Genomic DNA, 23,247 nt, shown 5'->3' on the forward strand with positions numbered 1-23,247 from the left:
CCACTGCTCTGGGTGTGTGTTCACTCCTCACTGCTGTGTGTGTGCACTTGGATGGGTTAAATACAGAGCACAAATATGGTTACCAGTCATGACTTTCACTTTCATATGAAATAATGAGTTTAATCCCATTGATTAAAAACTTGCTATCAGATACGTCACTCTACTGGTCATCTTCAGTGTGTGCAGCTCAAAACAGAAATGCAGAACGCTAGGCTATAAGCTACCGTTGTAATGAGAGCACGGTTGTAAAAAAAAAGGGGGAATTGTTAGGGGTTCTCTGGTGTTATCAAAACATAAAACATGATTTACCCATTTTGTATCTTCAAGGCGTACATTTCCCATGTGTTAACATCAGTAATAATGGCTGTCGAATGTCTGACTTGACTCCCAGAAATATGATATAAATATGACTATAGACCAATGCTACTTTTGCGTCATCGAAGGGTAACGCCCCTTTTTGGGGGGAAACAAACGGATTCCTGATACAGAACTCGCTCCTTTTGTTTTTCATTGTTTCTGATGTGTACAGGCCTTTCAGACACAATTACAAACAGATATTGTATAATATTTATATTGTTTAGTCCTAGCCTGCGAATATTTCAAACTTAAAATCAGTTAACAGCCAAGGTAGCATGCCTAATGAGAGCTAATGTTAATCACGTAGCTACTAGCAGCTTCGTATTTCTAACTACAACAAAACTGTCAATAGCTTAAATCAAGTGAAATATGATCCAAGTAAACCACCGACTCCTACGATTCCACGGGATAATGGTAACGTTAGATGTCCATATTTGGCCACTGCGTGGGTTATTAATCCAGTTTTCGACCATTTCAAAGGAAACCTCTGTAAACACCGTATCCAGTAGCTTCTTTAAATACCTCTCACGGTCCTCGGCCGGCAAAGAGAGTGTGTATGTTTGTGCAGTTTTTGCTATCAAGAAATTAGAGCGAGTTCTGTATCAGGGGAATCCGTTTGTTTTCCCCAAAAAAAGGGGCGTTAAGCTTCGATGACACAAAAGTAGCGTTGGTCTATCGGTAATATTGGCAAGATTTGAAAATTCAGATTTGACCATGAAAATCCTTAGTCGGGGACACCCCAAGTGGAAGGATAGTGGTAGCTATAAGTTGTGTAGTCGTCTTCATTTTATTGCATAGTACATTATGATGCTGAGTTGATAAACTGCAGAGGGAAGATCTGGTGTAATCAAATTATAATACTGGAGGTTGAAGCTCACTAATTTATGCATTTATGTAAAAACATGCATGCTTATTAGGTTATGTCACCTCTTATATAGATGACTGGGGGCATTATGTTATTCTACTGTGTCTCTTTAATGGAGAGTTATATTATATTTAATTTTATTTTATGAAATCCCAACAAAAGTGTTTGTTCTTACAGGACAGTATGCTCTTTTATTCTTGTGCGTAAGCAGAGACTCAGAAACACAGCCTAGTTTAAATGAACAGGAATTGAAACACTGTAAGTGGTGTGTATGCGTGTGTGGAGACTGTGTCATTGGTATGTTGTTCATCTGGAGAGACCAGCTTTGTTTTAAAACAGCCAAAGAGCTGTTTTTCCAAAGGACTGTTCTTACAGGAACTCTGAGAGCCAGACTTCACTCTACTACACTATACTGGCCTTCCCTATACTTGAACAATCACACTACTGATTTATTCTCAATGCACACATTTTCATACTTTTGATTGGATTATGATCAGATTCATGCGCTTGTCTGGGAGCTGATTGAGAAACATTAAAGTCATTGTGCATCTCGGCAGTCACTCACCTTACTGGATTGTTATATAGCTATTTGACAAGCTGTGCATTGTCAACAATGAGAAGAACAGTGAATCTGAGACCTCTGAGCAAGCTGCAAGAAGATGAAAGTGTCCTAGCATTAGATTACAATTTTATTTGTATAATTTCAGTCATTTCATAAATTGTGAATTGAAATACCACTGTAGTTGTTTAAAAACATATTCAAAACATATTTTGCCTCAGTTTACGTCTACATTCTTAATAACCAAGCCACATATTATATCTATAATAGTGTACTGGTAATATTTGATAATAAAAAAAACTAAACAAATGGAAAAAAAAATGGTAAGGGATCTTCCTTTAATATACATACTATCCGGATAATTTCCACAGATAAACTTAAGTCTTAAGGCTTATGAAGTGGAAAGACAGCAATGTTTGGGCAGGTGAACACTGTAACACTGTTATCAGTTGTTGCAGAGCAGCAGCCCTCCAATTAGAGCACGCGCATATCATGACGTGAACGCGCCCGTGCCCCGTGGTCCAAATACTTGAGACAGTTAGAAAGCAGATAGGGAGACCGCCGGAGAAAGAAACACTTGACTGGAGGTATATCGGTCCAGCGGGAGGAGTACGGACAACGAGACCACGGTAATTGATCTCATTCGGGACTCTTTATGTTCGTGCGGTGCGAAAGGGAACGCGCAGATGGGTTTAAAGCGTATCGCGTTGTGTCTTGTGCTCGTGCAGGACATCATCCGTGCTGCTGGGTATTAGCTAATGTACAGTATCTGCGGAACCGGGCACATCCATCAGCTAAAGCGATCCATAGTTTTACCTGCAAATGCCGTCGTGGCTTTCTTTGGTGCTTTCTGGCAATGCGATGCAGTCGCTCCTCGGACGCTGGGTCTAGTATCGGCTTTTAGATGGAGGAATTACATGCACGCGCATGCATTTAACTTCACCTCGCGCTTTCAGATGCTGCATTTGGTAGTGAGGTGTGCTGGTGCTTCTGCTGTTGTTGATAATTTAAAAGGCTGTATCTGGGCTGAAGGAGAGAAACAAACACTGAGCTGTTATGTGAGGAGTGGTTTTATTTGAGGCGAAGGAATGGAAGGAACGCTTAGACAACGAAAACTTTGGTTGTGTTCATTTGTGTGATTTTTCTTGTGCAATAGCAGCGGCATTGAGAAGTGTGTGAAGCAGTGGTTTGTTTGCATTAACGCTCTCTGTGTTCCTGTAAAACCTGCACCCACCTGTGATCTTTGGGGCAAAGTTGACCTATATTGAGGAAAATTCGTCATTCTCGATTAATCTACGACTAGTCTAAAACCCCTTGTGTTTTTCATCTGAAAGTGTATTTTTATACGGACAAATAGGTTCTAAACTGAATGTAATAGAGTGGGTTCACAACAATTTGAGCACTCTGGGGCACAACTGAATTACATATCCTAGAGAAATCAACACTTTTAGTTATGTTTGTCGATTTCATAAAATCCCACACTTTTTTTTTTTTTTACACTTTAAAAAAAAAAAATATATCTGTTATTTTTCTTTTAGGTAGTTTATGGATACTGTGCATCTTAGAGATACACTGTAAGCTTGTGTGTATTTCACAAATAAATTCCTGTAGTGACAGGAGTAGCCTATCAATATTATATTACATTACTAACATTACATACAGTCCACATATATATGTATATGTATATGTGTGTGTATTTATTTATGTATGTATGTCCCCGTAATATTTCACATAAAACAGACATTGAGGTGATAACCACACAAGATCGATGTTGGGAAACTTGTCCTCCGCGTGAATAATGAATTGTGCTCGTTCACGCGTCTGCGCGTTCCTCATTCATTTCAGTGCACGTGAGTGAGAGGCAGCAGGCGGAGTGCGAGTCCTGCTGAAACTACAATATTGATCTGAACCTCGACTCGTACACACTGAGGATACGTTTGGATTATTAAACATTTCTTCTTTCACCAGTAAGTAGCGCTTTTGAGTCTTTCTGAGCTAGTGTTTGTAGGGTTTTCCTCTGTGAGATTCGCGCACAAACGCGTCTGAGACTCGTTTGGTTCAGCGGTTGCGTTGAGTTTGATTTAAAAAAGTTACTTTCTCTTTCTCTGACACTAAAAAAGAGCTTTCTCACCCTCTCATATAGACTTGTTTGTTGTCACACGTTTCATGGTGTTTTATGAACTGCACGGTAACGTTAGTTCTTTTTGAGTGGTTAGAAGAGAATCTCGTTGTTGTTTTATTTGTTTTAGTTAAAGTGTCAGTGGCTAATGTAGGCTGTGTGTTAAAGATGTGGGTTTATTCATTATCTTTTTCTAACAGACACCGATATGTAGAGTCGGTTATTCGGGGTTGATGATGATGATCTTGTAGCAGGTGTCTTGAAGAGGGACTTCCGCAGTTTCAACCCCCATCTACACTGTACTGCTGATGTGAACGAGTCGTTCGGATCTTTTCAACGAATCATTTGAATCGGTTCACATAAACAATTGGTGCTATTCACCGCGAACTGGATGAATCGGTCCAAACTGTTCTGGAGTCGACCTCGTCTGACTCATTTGAACTCATATGGTCTCTTTCGGGGATTATCGACTGAAGCCGAGAAGTGATAGTGAAATTGATTGATTGAGTGAAAGATACTTTAATATAGACTAATAGCGCAAATGTTACGCCCGTGGGGTTTTGTGGGAACTATCGTCCGCTCTGTTTGGTTAAAATACGCCCCTAAACTGTACTATTGATGTTTTTCTTAAAACGTTTACCATAGTAACAACAGCATTCCCACGACCATGAAAACCCTTTTTACTTTATTTTTCTGGAACAAATGAAAAAGAAAAATAATGGACATTACTAAATATATTAATACAAATATAAAGATAATCTAATATAATATATCTTATATAAAATAGATATGAATAAATTAAACACTGGAAAAAGTAAGAAAAAATAATGGCAAAATACCATAGTTACTACTGTAATAATAAATACCAGATCGTTTTTTTTTTTCGTTTTTTTTTCATTACTTTGTTGGCTAACACCAAGTTATGAAATTATTTTATAAATCATAACTGCAATAACATATATTCTTTTGGAAAAATATAAATATTTGAAAATAATTACATAATTCAGTTTTTGAATCTTTCTTAGGATTAACATGTTACACAGGTATGATGAAGTGAGGTTATGGCTTCCATAATCATGTTGGTGTGTGATCTGTGCGGTCCTGAATATCAACTTTCCTTTCACAAGAACAAAGAGCGTAACTGATGCATGTTTCCTCGTGCGATCAGCTCATGCGTTGCTTCTGTCTCTCTCTCTCTCATACACACACACACACATACACACACACACACACACACTGTTCTCTGTCAGATACACACACTGCTGTGAGCCCAGCATCTGAAATGCTTTGGAAATAGCTTGGCACGTTGGCTGAAAATTGCTTGTGGCTATCACATATTGCCTCAGGTTGAAATGCGAAAGATTGCACTTGTTTGTAAGGACCGAATTCCCTTGAGAGATAGAGACAAGTTGAAACTTATTTATTTTTCATTTCTGTCTGGTTCCAAGCTGTCTGTGCCAAAATAAAAGTATGAAAACACAGATATAAACTGGAATGCGTATTACCTAGTGATGTTCATTGTGTTGAACGTACGGTGTTGGTTATAGAGTCTAAAGATTTTTATTGTACAGTGTGACATAGGAGACTGATGTTGTGCAGTCTCCCTTCAAGAGGAGTCGGTGAAACTGATCTTCAATCGTCCTGAAGGTGTATTCAGCTCAGAGAAGCGATGACAGATGCTCTGGAGGTCAAAGGTGGATGTCTTGTCTCTGCTCACTCTTTGTCTCTCTGTTATGTCCCATAGAGGCCTGAATTTGACTCTCGCGGCCTGTTGCAGGGGTTTAGTTCTTGAATAATTATTAAAGAGTTTTGTGTGCTTCGTGTCCTGAGGGCAGAGCGAGCCGACGGTGGCAGATGTAGCTGACTTTTCACCATCGTTAGGTCATGCTGGGTGCCTGCAGGGATTTGGATAGGCAAAATGAATATGATTATGAATTTGTCGTCTTTCTTTGATGCTTTCCTAACATCCCTCCATGTTCAATCTCGGGTTAATCTTAAAATCAAAATCAAATCAAATCTGACCGTGTTTCATTTCTTAATGCATGTTCCTGATCTTATTGTGCACATTAATGCAAATAAAAAGATTTTTTATTTATGTTTTATAATCTTTTTGTTTTATAATTATAAAGGATTAATTTATAATCCTTATGTTTTGGTTGATATTACAGATTGGTGCATTCAATCACACTTTCTCTGCTTTAATAATAAACCAAATTTAATATGGGTTCATTTCTAGAGTTTTACATGGGAGGCTTTTTAGTGCAGTTTTTTATTCACAAAGTTTGTAGTCACATTTGTAGAATGAAATAAGTCTCTTATGTTCAGCAGGGTAGCTATTATTTGAGCAAAAATACAGTAAAATTGTGAAATATTATTATAATTTAAATTAACTGTCTTTAATGTGAATGTTTAAAAAAAATATATATATTCCTGTGATCAAAGCTGTATTTTCAGCATCATTCCTCCAGTCTTCAGTGATCCTTCAGAAATCATTCTGATATACTGATTTACTGCTCAAAAACATTTCTGATTATTATCAATGTTGAAAACAGTTGTGCTGCTTCTCATTTTTGTGGAAACTTTGATAATTTTTTTTTTTCAGGATTCTTTGATGAATTGAAAGTTCAGAAGAACAAGCATTTATTTCAACTGGAAATCTTTTGCAAATTTGCAACATTAGTATACTGTAAATATCTTTTTGATTAAAAAAAATCAGACTTCAGACATTTGAACATAATGTATATTTAGATAACAGTGAAGGGGTTAAACATAGCTGCAGTCTATATGAAATGACTTAAAAATGTAACGTCCAGAAATTATTTGAAAAATCTTGGAAATTGAACAACTTGAACTCTTTAACCTGCCAAAATACTGCAGTTTTATGGCTGCAGATGAATGAATTTGTCATTATTTATAAAGTCATTCATTTCCAGTGTTAAATATAGATGAATACATTTCTTAAACTGTTTACACTTGCTAAATTATAGAGAACATATTCAGATATCATCAGATCTGTTGTGTGCATATAAGAAAAAAAATGCAGTGCCAAATATAGGTTTGCAGGATATTGACAGAATGAGGTGATATCCACCTGATTGAGTGTTTCTTCACCTGTCTCTCTTTTTCTCTCACACTTCCACCTTTTTTCTCTCCTTCGCTCTCTAACCGATCAGATCTATTCTTGGCCTGCTCTCTGAGCTGATGGGAAAATCTGACATTGCTAACAGAGGGGGAATTTGAGCTCGACTCAAGCCAAAGCCCACTTCCTCCTCCTGAGCCCTCACACCACACCATCCAGCCCTCTGCCGTCTGGCACCGCCGCCATCAGGACGTCTGATTTACTGTCTTCTGTTTGCATGACAAAGACAGTCTTTCTGGTGAGAGTGTTTGAGAAAGGGAGAACCAAACAGAAAGGAAGAAGCTCTTTTTTCAAAAAAGAGAAGTATTTTAAACAAGGTTCCCACTACTTGAGGATTACTGTGAGCAGCATTATCAGTTGTACATTGTTTATCACTGGTTTGGTAATAACTGAGCAGCAACCAGTTATGGGCATTGCGTCCCACTGTGCCAACTGAATTTGGCAGGTGACTTGGTTGCATCTTGGCTGCTGAATTTAACTCCATCTGATGAATGAGGAGAGGTGAAAAATCCCATAAAAGAACTGGCATGTAGCACAAATTTAGAATCTAGCAAACAGCAAGGCAACTACAAAGAAAGCTGCAGATTTATTATTTATTTTTGCCGTTTATTGGACAGCATGGTGGAGAATTGACAGTGAAGAACAGAGAGAGAAAAGGGGGCGAGTAAAAGATATGACCCAGCCCAGACTTGAACTCAGTTCCCCATGAACACATTTTTATTGCAATGCATTGCAAGCATTTTAATATAAAATAATATATTTTTCTGGGGCGCTTTACATTTAGTTGCAGCAAAATTCTTTTTTTTTCTCTCTCTCTGGATCCAATTTTTTCCATTTAACATTTTTTCTGATTTTATGGTTAAATAATATAAAATAAAATAAAAAAGCATGTCTAATTAATTAAAATCATAAAATTTACATAAAAGCAATTTATTAATTTTAGCTAATTAAATTTTAAGGCTCTATGAAATACCTGTCGTAGCTTTTTTATTTTAGTAAATTCTGTGTTTTCCATTAATTTCCTGGATTATATTTTAATCGCTTCATTGAATATTAATAATCAAAAGCATCTCTAATTTATTTGTATTATTTTATTATTATTATTTATATAAGAAATACGGTGTTGTGTATTTACATTTGTCTTGTAAATATATTCTGGTAAATAATATTTCTGACAAATATTCCTTAAAAATAATCTTAGTAGTTAGTATTATCATTACATTTAAGTATTATATTTCTGTCTCAGTTTCTTCAAGTTAGACCATACTTTTTTTTTTTTTTTTTTGGATGGGTTGCTCTGAAGACCTTTTGAGTTTCTCTTTTATATGATGTGTTGATAGGTTTTCTCAAAAGAAATGGTAAAATGCTCATGAAGTGACTCTCAGAGCAGTTCTAGATGGTTTGTTTTCAAGTACTCCTATATTGAGGCAGCAGAGAAACACAGCGAGCGTCCCGTGCACTTCAGTTTGTGTGCAGAAAATGAAACCGTGTGTCAGCACCATTCAATCATACAGAAACACGCAGAACATGCAGAATTTACATTTAAAAAGTATCCTGTTTTCCTTAAGTAATGTTCACAGTTCCATATTGTGTTTAGTTTTAAATGCATTGACTTTTGATTTATTCATCTGAAATTTGGAAAATTCTGTTAATTCCATTTTTTTATGACTGGTTTCCATCCGTGTTTTTCTGCATCGCAGAAATGATAGGACCCTAGTAATTGTTAGCTGTCCAATCTGCTAAGCTGCACCTCTGCAAAAGATCTCAAAACAACATTTGGTAAACCCTTGTCTGAAAAGTTTTGTCCATTTTGGGATCAAAGGGAGCAAGTGGAGAGCAGGGTACAAGTGTACACTAGATCTTGAGTGCAAGGGCACAATGGGACTGGAGCTCCTGAGGGGGTGTGCAATGGAAAAGTGCCCTGCGCTGTGTCAACAGACGGTCTGTGTATATGTGCGTGCGTGTGTGTTTTTAAAGCAGCTGATGTGGCGACAGCAGCAGCGGAAATGGATCCAGGGATGAGCAGAAACCAGATCTAACACAGGCACAGGGAAGGAATGGCCTTGTAAGGCATCTGAGAGTCAGAGAGAGACACACACACACACACACACACACAGTGGGTCGCCAGTCCCTGAAGACAGACACACACATATATATATTCAATGAAACATCAGCATTTCTAAACACTCTGAACTAAACAAATCAGTATCTGACCCACAGAGGCTATAAAATAAGAAATGTTACATTATAAAAGATGATTAGCGTTTATAGGAAACCATGTGCTGCTGCTTTTGATTTGAGTTTGGCACACATGCGAATTAAACGTTGATCTGGGAACAGTTCCTCTTATATTTGTACCAAATCTAATCTTTTATGGAAAATATTGTCTCACATGGAATCCTTCTTATATGGGAAAAAATTTATTTTATGCTCTTGTTAATATTTGAATCTTGGAGTACTGTGCAGATCATAACTTTATTTGGAACACAAGCCTGTGAATAAGAAAATGTTTTTTGTGCTTCTCTCATTGCCTTTTAAGATCTAATTCATGCCCATAGCAGGATGAATCGCTGTGAAGCATAAACCTTGGGTGTTTGTTTAAACTACTGTAGTAATAATAGTGAGGTACTGTAAATACATTTTAATGTGAAGTGATGAATGAAGCAGAACTTGGCTTCAAGGATAATATCTGTCTCTGTAGGACTATCACAAACACACAAAATCCTCCATGGATTTAGTCTAAACTTATTCAGCGAAAGCGGAGTGTTTCAGGATACACATTTGTTTCTATCAGTAAGACAAACTAGCTGCTTCTCTCCAAACACCTGTGTTTTTATTGGCCTGATAAGATTTTACAGATTGTAAGATTCGTATGGTGTGACAGTATCTCTTCCAAAACCCACTCTCAAATATCTACACTTTAGCCTTAAAAACAGCTGGAGCACAACAGAATCAAAAAGGTTTTTTTTTTTTTTTGCAGTGCTTTGTAGAATTGCATACGGTTAAGGATACATACTATTGTTATTTTTTGCTGTCTATGTACATGTAGGCCGCTTTCTAGGTTTTTTATTTTTTGAACGGAGCTCTGGTCACTTGAATGTTATTGCATGTAGCAATTAATCCCCATTTGACCTCCTTGTTAAAAAAAAAAATCTGTCAAACTGATATAGATATTCAATTAAAGGCTGGAAGGCAGAGTGCTTCCCCATCTGATAGTGTGCGTAATTTAATAAGGGAGGTTTCCAGCACGGTGACATCGCCAGGCCAGTTTTATGAGTGACGGAGAGATGGAAGAGAAAGGGAAGGGTAGATGAAGAGGAAGGAGGAGGGGGTGTAGCATACTTTGATTTGTTCTGCCTTGATGGTCGTCACCCCTTTGCTTCTTCTGAGAATTAACCAATTAGACTGTGCCTGGTGTGTTTGCCGGACACACTATTAGACGGATGAAAGGAGACCTCTGTTTAGTCTATAAACGACGAGTGAGCAGAATATTGATAAAGACAAGTGAGGGTGATTGCGTTTGTTCCTTTGTGCCGTGATACAGTTCTGCCTAGTTCTTTTTACCCCACAGTGGCGTGTGTGAGTTATTGTTGTGAGAATTAAGCTGCCAGATTTAACCGTAGGAAGTGATTCGCTCTGGATTGTACTTTTGTGACAGAAGATCACTTATCTGACAGCGATCTTATGCACTGTTCTCAGAACAGCCGCGGTGGCTTTTGAAAGCCCTGTAATGACTGTCGGTCTGTTCATTAAGGGTAATTGGTAATGTTGTGCAGTTCTGGATTTGTGTGGCATGTGGGTGTGTTGAAGTCATAAGTGGATGAGTTATAAATAAAGACCAGGCTTTCAGGGATGTGTCTATTATAACAACCCATTACAAGAATTCCAGTATGAAACAAATGTGTGTGTGTGTGTGTGTGTGTGTGTGTGTGTGTGTGTGTGTGTGTGTGTAGTGTAAGGTGGCAGAATTAATCTTATAAAATACTGTTTGTAGACTAATTTCTGAATGACTTGCAGCATGTTTTTAATAAACCAGTACATTTCTTATAGGGGTGTAAATGTACATTGGTTTTGGCGTTTGACAAATGTTTTAATAATAACCGTTCTTTAAATAAATTCGGTTATAATTAAACCTTTCTTAGGGATAAATTAAAAATCGACCTGCTTATTCCCTAAACTAGGGAGCCCTTTTACATTACTGTAAGATTACAATTAACAACAGAACACTAACTTAAATGTAATTAATATTTATTTTTAAATATAACAATCAACACTCTTATATATAAATATATATATTTTTTCTTATGTAGAAAGTAGAGAGTGATGGAAACTTGTGTTGGAAGATGAACAGAAAGTTATTGGACTCACAGGTCGAGACGGATTTAGAGAGAGATTAATGCAAATAGCGAGGTCCTTTTAGCTTTGTTGCAATTGTTGTTTAATTGCTTTCTTGAAACAACAACATTTAGATGTGTCAGTGAAAAATGAAAGGTCAAAAGGGTGAGTTTAATGAGAATGCACAAAATGATTCTTCTTTAATGACATCCCGAACCTCTTGTAACATCTGTCCAGCCTGAACTTTCCACAGTGCTCATTAACGCAAGCCAGCGTTGTCCACCGAACACAGTCTCACCTGCTGTTCTTCATTACGATAATGATTTCTACCTTCCATCTCTCATCTGGACTCCTTTTTTGGCTCTTGAATATCGATTTACTCCAAAAAGCATTTTCCGTCCTGAGGGTGTCATTCTCAGAGACTTTATTTCTTAACTCTCTCATGGCTCTTCATAGCTGTGGCCACCTGCTAAGCTCTCAGAAGCAGTGAGTAATTGGAAATCTCCCTTTCGCCAAGGGACACCCTGTGCTACATGTCTATCTTCCTTTCCTGGGTATGAAAAATCCCAGGGATTTCTCAGCGTCTTCCTCACACATATGCAGGCATACACTAGTCTTTGAGTGGATCCTCTGTGCAGTGATGTTTTCAGGCCAAGGTGAACTGGGACACTGGAGGACAGTGCCAGAGCTAAAAGCTGCCTAAGGGTCTTGAGGGATGGAAATTGAAGGCACTGACAGCGATTTTCAATGTCAAGGTGACCACAAGTCATTAATTTTCAATGGGAGATGACAATTTTACTACGACATGAGTGACAGTGACTGTTCTAAGGATACATATGGGCCCTATGATTTCCACAATGTGGAAAACTTAGAATCAAACAATTCAGTCGTTATAATGGAATTTACTGTATAACGCAGAATGGAACAGAATTTTGCAAATGTTGAATAAATCAAAAGTAGGTCAGTACACTTAAAACAAAAATGCGATATAGGGTATTATCTGTAAATATTAAGCTGCAAAAGACTATTAAAATATGAATAACTTGAATAAATTGGGAAAGAAATATATTACTCAATATAATTATAGTATCACTAATAGTGGTTGACCGATATATCGGCCGATATTTGCCATTTTTCAAATATCGACATCGGCCAATACGTTTTTCTGCTTGGCTCACACTCTCTCTTGTTTGTCATTGTCATCAACAGTTCTATCTAATACAAATAGAAGTCCCTCTAATAATCAGATAGAATGGTTAAACAAAGGCATTAATGTATATAGAAACTATTATAATGATTTATTTTATGTTAGGCCTATTAGTATTAGAAAGTCAAACATTATAATACTTTCTCATTTGTCGTCAGCATTAAGCAAATACGAATTTATATAAACATTTTTAAATGACGTGATCATATTCTGTTACGGCTGTACGTTATGAAGTAACACATTTGCATAATTAGTTCTACATTGCTAAAATGTCAAAAATGTTTGTGTGGTTAGCATTAGGGGTGTAAATCGGATGGTTCATCATGATACAGTACAATGCGATATTGATTCTCATTACCAGCGATACGATATTTGTCGATACCTCAAAAAATTATACGATACAATTCGATTCAATACAGGAGTATATTGAGTTACCAGATCAGGCTGTTTTTACACCATGATACCTGATTGGTTGACGTCATAGTGACATTAAGGTTTAGGGCTGGGGTTGGGTAAGGGGGATCATTTAGATTGCATGATTTAGAAACACCCACAAGGTGATAAACGGCCACTTTTGCTCTGCAGAGACCTAAGTCTCGTTTTTTCAGCTCAGGCTAAAATGCATTTTAAGGTATGCTACAGAAATGTAAAATACATGACTACATGTAAAATAACTGCAGTCTTCACTGAATAAATTTAATATAATTGTTTTAGGTTACAAAGGTTATTTAGTCAGGAGCAGTGAGCACTTGTATTTTTCTTTGAATGTATTAGATTTATTATTAGTTTGCTTTCACTTTAAGAACAAAGCACTGATTTAATATACTGATACACATGCCTTTTCTTTCTGAACGGTTTACGTTAAGACATGTCTAACTGACTGTGTTTACAAGGATATTCGCCAAAATGTGCATTTTGATGTAATTTTGTCTGTATTTCTTCATCCATGCACAAAAAAGCAGAAGACGACTCTAGGGTGGTACCTAACAATTGGGATCTTATGATTGGGTTATCTGTGGTAGATTACTTCTTTACACAGAGAAACACCATTTGCTGGTTTTCTTTTTTTTTTTTCTACTATAAGTTGTTTTACACAATCCTACTGTATATGCATAGGATGCTCTGCACCTGACTGACCCCACAGGGACACCCTTAATCTGTGCAGTGGATGTTATATCCTGGCTGGATGACTTTTAAGTCTCTCTTGATTAGTATTCACTGATCAGGCTTAACGTTTGTGGCAGCAGCCGGGCTAGCTTTGTTAGCTTGTTGAATCATCTGGAGATAGAGCAGTAAACATGGCTGCAGCCCTTCGTTTTTCCAGGTCGAATCCTGATTGCGTCACAGTGGATAGCTTGTCAGCTGCTGCTAATTTTGACCCGCTCCCAGTCTTGGAGTCTTCAACTGCCTGTCACTCTCAGGGAAATAAACAAACACGCTGGAGGTGAACAGCAATGCAAGATAAACAGCAGCTCTGTTATTGCACCTGTAATTGATTTAAGAGGGTAAATACACGTTAGCCATTTCTTTTGAGTTCACTGTGAGCAGAGGATTTAACAATGTGACTGCAGCTCTTGTGGATACCCAGATCTGTAGCCACCATAAACAGTTTTAGTTAATTTAAATCTTAAATTTAAAGATTGAATCATTTATTTACAACTCTTATGGATTAACTAAACTTTCTTTATGTGGATTGCACAGTTTAAAGGGTAAATTCACCGAAAAATTAAAATATTGTCATTCATTACTCACCCTCATGTCATTCCACAGTGCCAAAACCTTTGTTGATCTTCAGAACACAAATTAAAGTCATTATTGTTGTTTTTCACGCACAAAAAGTATTTTTGTAGCTACATAAAATTACGGTTGAACCACTGATGTCACATGGACTATTTTGACGATGTCTTTATTACCTTTCTAGGTTTTGAATGTGGTAGTTGCAGTGCTGTCCATGTAGGGTTAGAAATCTCTCGGATTTCATCAAGAATATCTTAATTTGTATTCTGAGGATAAACTAAGTTCTTACAGGTTTGGAATGACATTAGGATAATTAATGACCAAATTAGCATTTTTGGGTTGTCAATGGTCAAGAACTGTCTAATTGCTTAATTTTAATTGAATAAGCAAAACTTATATATAATTTTGCATTTTTCATGTGAAATACAATTATGATGATATGCCCCCTTCAGCAGTAACACATCAGTTGAATGTCTGGCATGACCAATGTATAATGTGTTTCCATGCTCATTTGGCTGTCCAGGTCTGTGAGCCTACAGCTGGGATGCACTGAGCGCTGAGCGCTGTTTCTGCCGTGATACGACTGGCTGCCTCTCTGCACTACCTTGGGAATTCTCTGACCCACTTTGCCTTTTGGTTGGAGTTATTTTTACAAGAGATTATAATAAGAAAAACTTTTTCTTTATCTTATTTTGTCACTGTCTATTTTGTATGGGAATAATGAGGTGGTGGGGAATGGGGAATGGATGAAGGACTAGTTAGTTACCTATATAAAAAAACAAAACAAAAAGACACCTTGGCTATGAGAAGTCAAATGCCACTTTAAAATGTTGGTATTCTGTCAGCCATTCTGCAACGTGGCAAACATTGCTCCACATGACGATTCAAGATAGCAGTGCAACTGATCAGATGCACTGGCAATAAGCACACATTAAAAAAATGCGAGCTTGCACACACACATTCGCATACATGCACAAATTGCCTTTGTCAGCTGATGCTCTCTCAGCAATATTCTTAGAAGATGGTGCAGTCTCTGGAGATCTGAGTCTGAACTGATGTAAACCTCGATCGTTATTACTAACCTCCTCTTTCACCAAGAGGTCACAGGGGCTGCGTTTACACTGAAGGCCTAATGCACAGATTTAATATTTTGACACCCATTCGATTTTTATCTTTATTCCTGGCTGTTAACATTTATTTAAGACCTAACTGACTGCGTTAACTTGAATACCCAGCCAGACTGTGCAGAGTTGGCGGCATATATCGATTTGTCAGAACTACAGTGCACCACAGAAATCAGAAATGTCTGACCGTGTGCATGTGGCCTGAGATGCCTCTGGTCCTGTGTGGACCTCGGAAGCGTCTCAGCAGCGGCTTAGGACACAGAGGCACTGATTATAAGCCTTTAATGTTAAGCTGATTACAGGCTTTAGTTATCTCCTGCTTTCTGCTGGTAATGCCCGTGTCAAGTACCAGAATCATGGAAGACAGTCGCTCTTACTTTTCTGGAAACCTTATATATAATTTTAATGCATAATAAAAACTAAAAGTAGTTAATGCTACTTAATTAACAAGTTGTAGTGTGACTAACTAATTGGTTTTCGTAAAAGTGTAGTTTTTCCAGTATTAAATATTTTCAACAAGTAGCAGTATAGTGTTAGCGTTAGCATTAAAAGATTTCCGAAACTGGTTTCTTTTCAGTGTTTTTAAATATACATTGATCTAAATAGATAATAAATGTAAATAAAATGTTTCTAATTTATTTTATTTCATGTAAATTTTAAATTTAATAATTTCACCATAATTCCGATATTTTACATTTGTGTGTGTGTGTGTGTGTGTGTGTGCCAAATAAATATAAATGTTGTTGTGAACTAGGGGTGCACGATAAATATTGGCCGATATTTATTGCGCATCTCGTCAGTAAAGCCGGTTACTACAAAAAGCCATTGCTAACTGACAAGCTGCACAATTTCAATCTGATAATGGACGTGAATTTGCGCAGCTTGTCAGTTAACAATGGCTCTGTGTAGTAACAGTTGCTCTATGTGAAATCACACACCTAATGGAATTAGTCACTGATTCAATAACCGGCTTTACTGACGAGATGTGCATTAATTATCGGCCGATATATATTGTGCACCCTTATTCTGAACTTATTTTTAAAATAACAGCAGCATTTATTCGGCTCAAAAATTATGAGGAATTTCAACTAATACATTTACACAAACTACATTTAAAGTAAGTACCTAGTTGAAAAAGTAGTTGGTAAGAATCCAAGTTAGGAACAAAATATAACCTGAAAGAATTTGCTATATGATCATTGTCATGGCAACATATGTTTTTCCATTAGTCATCAACTCATCAAAATCAATCAATCAAAACCAATTTCAACTTCATTTTTAAATTATACAAGATTCAACCTGACTTTGAATGAATTTAATTATATACATTTTTTAAAAAGAGTGCCAATATGCCCTTTTTGAAGTCTTGATTTTGTTTTTTGCTGTGCTAGAATAGATTTTAGAATAGAAAACCTACTTGATAGAATTTAATAAACAATAATGTTCTTTTATAATGAGAGTATTTTGAAATATATTTTTTTTTTTTATTCAAACAGATGCAGTGGCAACCTGAACATTTTATTTGTAGATTTAACATTTTTAGACTGTCTTAAGCAAAAGAGTTGTTGAACATGACATGTTTGTGATTTTTTTTATTTTTTATTTGTGAACTGTAAGCTATAATTCTGACCTTAAAATACAAAGCCTACTTGTGATTTTATGACATTGATTACTGCTTTATTTAATCAGAAACACAAGTACCTTAATGTTATGTACTGTATTTTCCTTTAATTTTCTTACAAGTAGGCCAACAGCGCCCCCTAAGTAAATAAACATAATTTTTCATATTGGGCTGTTTATATTTTAAACCATTATTAGCCAATTCTGATAACTTTCTGATAATATCATGCATCCCTAACTGCAGCACCTCTTCTCCAAGTCCGTCTCAAACCAGTTTATTTTCTGTTTCCCTGAAACTCCTCCTCCTGAAACAAGAAATGTGCTCTGATTGGTTAGTGTTTCGGAAATGACACGCCTTCTACCATTACTGCGTATTTAAATATTAACTATGGTGGCAATTTTGCCCAACCAGTTCAAGCTGGATTCTTCATATTCTCTAGTTCAACTCACTGTGCATTAATGGGAATTATTTAAATGAGTGAATTTGTGATGTCACAAATATCCGGAAGAACTGCACTGTAGTCTGAAGAAGCCATTGCCGTTTGTAAGTCTTAAAGTGTTTTCTGTTAAAGAGAATATATTTAACTCAATTTTGGATTTTATAATTGTATCTTTCAGAGTTACAGGCATTGGTACAGCAATGCATCATGTCTGTTAATTCCAGGATCCATTGAAACAGATTTCCTGATTTCCATTAACACTGTGGGTCACACTCCATACTCCTCGAGATGAGCTCATCTTCTCTTGGATTTCTGAGTGAATGAGGTGGCACTGACAGAGTCATCTTCTGCTTATTAGCGAGTTCACAGCTGTTTCCTGTTGTGCTGGTAAAGCGGAGCGGTTAGGAGACGGCAGCTGCGTTAAAAACAAGAGGGGTGATGGCACAAACTGCACCGCGCATCAGGCTTGGCCTCCAACATCTCTTAACACCCAGGAGTGGGAGGGAGCCAGTCTCCATGGTAACTGCAGGAGTAAAATAATTGGGCATGGCCCAGATTTGTGTGAAGGGTGATGTACAGAAGAGCCCCCCCTTCTCCTGTTTTGTTCCTAACTCTAGCTTTCTTTGTGCAATGCATATCTAGATGTGCAATGTTTTTTCCCAGGTGAAAAACTTCAAGATCACAGATGTGTCCTGCATGAGTGGATTAACCGCTGTAATCTGTACAGCCTTAACCCTCACTAGTGGCTATTGCATCAGTTTTTAATTTGGTGATTTGTCTTTATTTTAGTAGTCAAGTGACATAATATCCAACCCCCCCCCCCCCCCTCCTTTTTTCTGCCTGACTTGCATGTGTGTGTTAAACCAGTGTACGATTTCTTTGGCACGCAATGCAGGATGAGAGAACATGCAAAGGTAAATATTTTGGCTCTTGGGCAAATGAGAGCCAGACGCTGAGTGTTGGCTTGTTTAATGGATGGCTGAAGCTGAAATAGCCCTCGTTTGAGCTCTATATTAAGCAGGGGGCGTGTTTTTAAGCGGTGAATAGAGTGCTCTTTGTGACCCATTCAGACGGGATGTCTATCGATTTCAGGTCCACTGTTGCTGTTCAGGCCAGACTTGAGTAGTAGTGTTTAAACTCTCACGATAACAAGAAGTTGATGTGAACGAACTAGCTGAATGAACTTCATCAGCTTTAGGACAATGCAAAGCTTAAAAATGGATAGTTCATCAAAAAATGAAGTTATGTTTTGTCACGTGCATTGTAACCCCTTGAAGTGACAGCTCTGACATCTTGAACACTTGCAATGGAAAAATGAAAAATGTTATTGAATTTATTAAAATAATTCAGTGACTTTACAATCACTTGTTTTTTCCGCATCAAAACATTTGAATTTTGTGATTTTTTTTTATTTTTTTATTTATTTATTTTTTTTACTCTAGCCCTTTACTCTAGGGCTGGACGATTATGGTCTAAAATCAAAACCTGGATTAATTGAACATTTTACCTCGATTACGATTAACGAACGATTATTTTGTTTCTGTATTTATTTATTTATTTTTTTGCCCTCATAGTTCACTGACAAGGTTTGTATTTTTTTCCTATTGAAAGAGCGATCTGACATCATAGCTCTCTTTGTCTTTGTCATCTAGAAATAGAAGGCATCATGCTAGCTATATGGGCATTTCTAAGCGTTTATCTCCTCCTCCGGTGAAATGTTGTTGCAAACGTAGCCGTGTGTCTGTTGCTGTGTTTGGCAGGTGACTGTGTGGGTGCTGTCCCATTGAAACCGCGCTGGAAAGCTTGTGCTGTAGGGAAGTGAATGTGTTTTGGCCGTTGTTGGTCGATATCTATCTATCTGTCTGTCTGTCTATCTATTTATCTATAATCTGCGCTATCTGAATACTGTCGTCTACTACTCGTCTCTCTAGTCACTCTCAATGCTCTCAAGGCGGGCTTTGGTAAATTCTTTCCCCAACGTGACATAATGCAGTGCATTGTGGGGGAAAGGAGACCGCTGTAAGATAGTACCTACTTTTTCGTATTATATTCCGTTTTGTGATATCCAACAACATAAAATACAATAGATAACAGTTTAAAGGTTTATTACCAACAAGCAAATTGCAAAAAATCCTTGAAAAATGTACCCTGCAAAAAGGCCTTTAAATTAATGAAATAAAATAACTTTTCCACGACATTCTAATTTATTGAGATGCACCTGTACTTTAATTAAATATTTTTTGTACATTGTTGGTTTATAATACATAATGCATTCATGAATAAAATCTGTTGTATAATGCGGAGCTCCTTACAATAAGGTCCCATTAATTTAACGTTAATGTATTAACTTTTTTTTTTCATGTTAACTTGGTTCTATTAAATAATATTAACAGATAAAACTTTTTTTAAATAGTGTAGAAATAGTCTGCCACACTAAAAGTTAAAGGCAGTTACATCATTCAGCAAGATAATAGGTTTTATTACAGACTGAAAAACTGTCTTCAGAGCAGCTACTGTTTAACACTTCCACCCTTTTGGTGCACTTCACCAAATTGCTACCTTCAGTAACCAGTGTTACTATACCACTCAAACAGTGTTGTGGGTGAGCCAGGGTCAAAAGTCCCGATCTGTCAGATAAAACATACTGTTGAGGATTATTTTCCTCTCGGGCAGGGGGAGATCTGTCTCTTTGCTATAATAGCTTTGCTAAGCCATTGTCTGCGGGAGTCGAGGCTAACAATCCTGCTTTGGCAGAGGAGAGTACCGCCTTATTGCTCAAACAGGGCTGGAACGCTCTGTGCGAGATCTCTGCAGGACACGTCTGGTCTCATGGAAGGCGCTTGGATCCTGGTGAGAAGCTGTATGTGTTGAATGGCAGAGGAGAATGGCTTCATCATTTGTGAGTTAGTGAGCCTTTCACATCAGAGGCCAGCGGCACGACTCTGACCTTTCGTAGGGGAACCACAATAAACTTACAGGTGCCGTCTGAATCCTCCCTTCAACACCGCTTAAACTCACTGCTATATTTAGCACAAGAAATGCAGTTTAGAAACACTGCTTTTTAATGATTGCTGTGTTAAGTGTAAAAATAATCTGAAATGTACAGTAAAAAGGGGGATGCTGTGAATATAACATATAACACAAAAAAACATTTCACTAATTGATATAATGTTTAATTAAATTATTATATTGAATTGCTGACAGAAAGATGGCAGCAGCATTATTTTTAAGAGATTGTAAGGGCTGTTAGTAAAATGTGTTGATTTAAGCAACCTTTGTTGTGTTATATGCCAATGGTGACAGTCCAAAAATAGGGAAAGAATTTCCTCTCCCAAGGTTTGCATGCATATTGGTATCTCAGTGTGGATCCAAGAATAAACTGGACACATTTTCAGTGGTCAAAAAACAATAGTGAACCACTTTGCATACAACTGATGTTTTTAGCTTTTAAAGAGGAATGTCTGAAAAACTAAATTTTTAAACTAGAAATGAATCATCTTTACTTCTATTAACACAGTTGCATAAATCTGTCTGCACGCCATAAGTATTCCTTTTCCAAAGTTTATATATGCTTTTCACTTAAAGATATCTCAATAGGTTTTGGTTCTTAAACATTTCTTGAGGTATGTTAATTTTAAGACCCCATATGTTCAATTTCAGAGGGATTGGTGCTTTGATGCTGCGCCATGTTCAAATTGTTGAATTTTACCCATATTCAAAGATTGATAAACAAATGTTATCTTTAATACCTCTTGAATTACAGAAAGAAAATACATAAATAAACAATTTCTCAGGAAAATATCTCAGAAGATGTAGTGTTTTTAGTCTAGTGAATTTGTTCATGTGCTGGCATGGAGTATTTTTAGGCCTTGCTCTCTTTTTCATCTTTTAAATTTTTTTTTTTTTTCCCCTGTGCTTATCCCTCTGTCTGTGTTGAGATGCAGTCGCTCACTCTCTGAGGAGAACATCTGGATGTCTAAGCCTGTCACTGATAATTCACTCACTCCGTTCACACTGAAGTCTTTATGGGTTTTCACGGTCATTTGAATGAACACAGAAAAGAATCTGTGCAGTACAATTCATAAACACATTAAAATTCTGCAAAGGCAGAAATGAAGCAAATATGCGATTGTGTTCTTTGCAAGTTAATGTTTTAATGTTTACTAGTCTTTGTTTTTAAATTTACACATCATCTATTTCATACTAATGGAGGAATCATAAAACATGAAACCCATCAAAACTTGTCCAGGTCTTATTTCCAAATCAAAAGAAACAAACCAATTCTATTTTGATTAAAGGAAATCTTTCTTATTTTAAGGAAGCTTTTTTTATATATTTTTTTATTTTGCATTAAGATACAATTTGCATGACTTCACTGTAATTCTTATTGCCATAATGCAAAAGAAACACAAATGGAATATTTTCTGTCCTGCTTTTAATTTAATATCAACAGATATGCTTTTGCTTCTGCTTTAACTGCCTCCAAGAATTCAAGCAGTAAGGACAGTTAACTAAAAACTGCTTACAGATGTGTTGTGCAAAGGAATTTAGATGTTAATTTCCTGCTGAATTATTTTATTTCAACATTTTATGGCAGGTCCTTTTAAATTCCTCTATAAAACATGTTAAATAATGCTGAAGGGACAGCATTTGCTGAAAGCTGAAGGCCACTGGTACTTCATAATAATGCCGTCCCTGACCTTTATAGCTGCTGACAACAGAGAATTAGGGTTTGGCCTGCAGATTCTTCTTGATATCCTAAGTAAGAAGCAGTCAGACTGCTTTGTCAATTGAAACTCATCCTTGAGAATGATGAAGTTTCCATTTTTCATACAAAGCTCTGACACAACACGTTCAGAAGGGCGTTGGCCTTTTTTCAGGAAGAGCGTTATCTGACAAGGAGCAAGTTTGTCTTGAAAAAGCAGTTGTGAGCCAGAGAATCTTCAGAGGACTGTAGTTTATATTTTCCGTCCGTGCCGTTTTATAATTATAGGCTTTATGGCTCAATGACAGAAGATGCCGTTTCTATGATATCTGATCGCGGAGCTCAAGGAGGCGTCTGTAGATTACATCGTCCTTTACCAATCACAATCTCTAGCAAAGATGGCGTCTGCTTGACATGTATCTAACAGTTGGAGCTATTCTCATCTGGAAAGCGACCTTTTCTCCAGCATTGAGAGCGGAGAGCTGTGTGGGAGACGTTGTCTGAGAGCGCTAATTGAATTTCTCTTTCCATCATCACCACACGCTCCTCTTTACTGACGATCCCACTTGGCTCGTCGCACATGTGTGGAGATAGACGCGGGAATAACACTCCTCATTGTGACAAATATAGACCTCGTTTTGAGCAGAGTGCTGGAGATGTTGGCATCGCTTTCATACCTTCAGAGATTATTTATTATCAAAACTTTATTTGGAAACATGATTGGATTTCTGAATCTGTTCTGCATCCAGGACAGGGTGCTTGTCCAAAAAAGAAGTCCTTATGTTAAAAACTCAATATATGAATCTGTAATGTATTATAAAAATAAATATATATATTAAAAAATTAGTTACTTTAGTATTAAGAGATATTTTAGATTAAATTTTGTTTATAGTTTATAAAATGAATATTTATATACATAACAGTTTATAACAAACCCAAATATTTGTTGATTTGTGGTTTTGTATAGTTATTCATAAAGCACGACAAGCAAAAATGTGCCTTCTCTGCTTCCTTTTCCTTAATTTTTTTCTTTCTCTTTG

At 36.9% G+C, this 23,247-nt stretch overlaps 1 protein-coding gene across 3 annotated transcripts in view; it reads left to right on the forward strand.

Moving 5' to 3' along the window:
* Nucleotides 1-2,323: 2,323 nt before the first annotated feature.
* Nucleotides 2,324-23,247, forward strand: part of LOC113109665 (spermatid perinuclear RNA-binding protein-like) — an 81,178-nt gene continuing 60,254 nt past the window's right edge. Inside the window, exon 1 of one of the 3 annotated variants that reach the window (XM_026273378.1) lies at nucleotides 2,324-2,410. The gene's annotated coding sequence lies outside the window, so the exon portion shown is untranslated. Of the gene's footprint in view, nucleotides 2,411-3,585; nucleotides 3,749-23,247 lie in introns of those variants that run through there. The other 2 variants (XM_026273379.1, XM_026273377.1) reach the window with 2 other exon arrangements.

The sequence above is a fragment of the Carassius auratus genome, chromosome 10 (assembly GCF_003368295.1).
Source record: "Carassius auratus strain Wakin chromosome 10, ASM336829v1, whole genome shotgun sequence".
Lineage (NCBI taxonomy): Eukaryota > Metazoa > Chordata > Actinopteri > Cypriniformes > Cyprinidae > Carassius > Carassius auratus.